The sequence below is a fragment of the Phytophthora infestans genome, genomic scaffold, assembly GCF_000142945.1.
Source record: "Phytophthora infestans T30-4 supercont1.43 genomic scaffold, whole genome shotgun sequence".
Lineage (NCBI taxonomy): Eukaryota > Oomycota > Peronosporomycetes > Peronosporales > Peronosporaceae > Phytophthora > Phytophthora infestans.
This window is the reverse complement of record NW_003303716.1, coordinates 849,747-852,670: the sequence shown is the minus strand read 5'-3', so window position 1 is coordinate 852,670 and position 2,924 is coordinate 849,747.

The following is a 2,924-nucleotide window of genomic DNA, read 5'->3' as shown; positions in this document are numbered from 1 at the left end:
CTCTATTCGACCGTCGCAATCGATGATATGTGTCGACTGCCTCACGGCGATGAGGGTAATATGTGTGAGAAGGCGTATTTACTCCAGCTAAACTGGGATTCCTCACCGATCTACGCATATTTCGTAGCATCATTGATACTGACCCGTCTTCCGTACAGGATATATTAGCTTTGCAACCACGCGCGCCTCCGATTGGCGTCATTGTGGGAGCTATGCGCTCAAATGAGATTATAGCCAAATCCTTCTCGGGTAAGATGGTGCTCATCTTGCAGATCACGTTAAACCCCATAACACGGGAACACTAAGGATATTGTATGCGGAGTTGTTTTAAAACGTACCATAAGTAGATCACAGTATTCATATATTATGTGTAGCTTCGCTCTAGGTAGAAACTCTAAGCACACCGCAGCACAGCGAGGGCGGTCAGCCCACACTACACCAACCACCCATGCCCTACCGTCCGCGGAGCGGGCGCCCAGAGCGCTAGTCTCCCCGCTTCTAACCTTGTAACCTGTCGGTCTGTCTGTCCGTCCGTCGCACTCCCTGTCTTCCTGCTTTGACCTGCCTTTTTCGCATGGCTACATCCGGCGCGGCTAATACAGTTTCCTCCCATCCTACCGACCGCGCCTACCTTTCTGACTTGACTTCACTATGCCTAAATAACAAATATATCCAAAAGCGTGACGCAATTAACTCGCGCCCTGATTGGGCAATACCTGCCGACCTGCGACACTGACTGGATCTGTCGCACGATCAGACCGTCTCTCGCCCTCGCGATTGGACGTAAAGATAAACATTTCTGCCGAACACGAAAGGCATCGATTGGTTGCAAACAGCCAGGCGAGCTGCGCAGAAAACTTATTTAGCTACGCAAAACCTGTCGTATGTACTGCAAATCGGGGCACAGTAAGGCTGCACGGTCAGTTCGCTAAGAGCTCCCGTGCACCCCACCCGACGAATGCATGCGCGCACGATAGATAATTGTTTTTGTCAGTTTATATTGCATGTAATGAATGTATTTGTTTGATATTAATATTAATATAGCAAATAGAAAGTAATATTATAAAACATTTTAATATTTTGCTAATAATAAATACCAGCCTTATATTACCGGGCTATTGGCTAATATTTTGACGCACGTAATTGGTAAAAAAAATAAATTTTGTTAGCTTACTCACAATTTGCAGGATCACGTGCAAGGCATATTTTGCCCCGCTTCTGCTGAAACCCGCAGCGGTCTACGACGAATTCCCGGGGCGCGCTGCGTCTGCTGCCGAAAAGCTGCAGTACGGCTACGCATTCCGTACAATCAGCGGGCGGGACATCGTGCGGCGCTGTATTGCCTGCGAGAACGGCCCAAAAGCGGTTGAGTTCTGGGAGGAAAAGCCCCCACCACCTGATTCGGCCGAAGTGTGCCGTCAGGAAAGCCTGGCAAACGTCAAGAAGGCGATGGGCCCTGACGGGTACCCCTAGAAGGAGAAGAAGCGCAGCCGCCTTCGCAAGCTGACCGCCCGAAACGCCAAGTACATCGAGCAAAAGAAGCAGCAGAAGAGCAAGTAATTGGTAAATATACCCTTAACCCCGCTTATCTTTGTAATTTGTATACCGGCGGGCAGCGCAAGGCTTGGGAGCGCATATAATGTAAACTGACTGTGGCGCTACCAAGCGTGTTGACACACCTAAAGAACGTTACGTGTTTCATATGATAGTTAGCACATGGTATCTACTGTGAGCAGCCGCAAGCTGGCCGTTCCTATCCATATACACGTCACGTAGACGACAAGTACACTCACTCATTGGGACATAAGCTAAATCATGCTGTATGTACTATCGACGTTCACAGCGCGTATTCCACTAATGTGCGCTCGCAAATTGAAACTACAATATTAAGTGAGTACTACGTGCGACAAAACCGTTGCTTTCTACGTAGATACGAGCACGTGTGCGGTAATGCAGACCATACAGGTGGATGTTGCAGGTCGATGTGCCTGTATGCAGCTTTGTATTTTAGTGTCCTGTCTATAATGGTCGACCTATGAGCTCGGTTGAGTCGCGGATGGCTACAAGGTGTACCCGCCGAGCGCGTATACAGCACTACTGCTAAGAGACGCGCGGTCAGCTTGCCTATATCGCTGCGGTATGGCCCTGTGCCCAGTTAGTGACCGGTCTGGTCGTATAGACTGATACATTAGAAGCGTAAGCACAGTAAGCCAGCACCATGATGCAAATGTACCGAGAAAGCGACAGTGGCCCCATGTGCTTTGGCTACCACGAGAGCGTGGCACCGACGAGCTTACGAAGTAAGCTATGCATGGATATATCAAACAACACGCCGATCTGATAAGTAGTAGCGAGATTACAGCATCTAACGTACATGAGCTACGATTCGATTCAAGTCTAAACACCACTACAACATGATAATCTGCCTACATCGATATGGCTTCACATATTCGTCATACATATTAGAGCTTGCCACTCGGAAAGGATCTACGTCACTCGGTCAGTCAGTAGCTATGCAAAGAAGTCAGTAAGTGCGCCAGCTAGACAAGTAAGATCAACGCATGTGAAAGGTAGTGGAAATACCCTTTAGTAATATCATAAAGAGCTCAGCGGAGCAATTTTAAGACATAATATTAGTGTTTCTGGCGACCATCGGCAAAAACTACCTGTTCTAAAAGATACTTCACGCGAGGAACGGACCAAACCTTGCTCTAATAGACCGTCGCAATCAAAGATATAGGCGTGTTTACTTTCAGCTAAACTGGGATTGCGTAGTATCATTGATACTGACCCGTCTTCCGAACAGCGTATATACATTTGCACCACGCGCGCCTCCGATTCGTCTCATTCGGGGAGCTATGCACTCAATGGGATTATAGCCCAATCTTCCGGCAAGATGTGCTCATCTTGCAGATCACGTAACC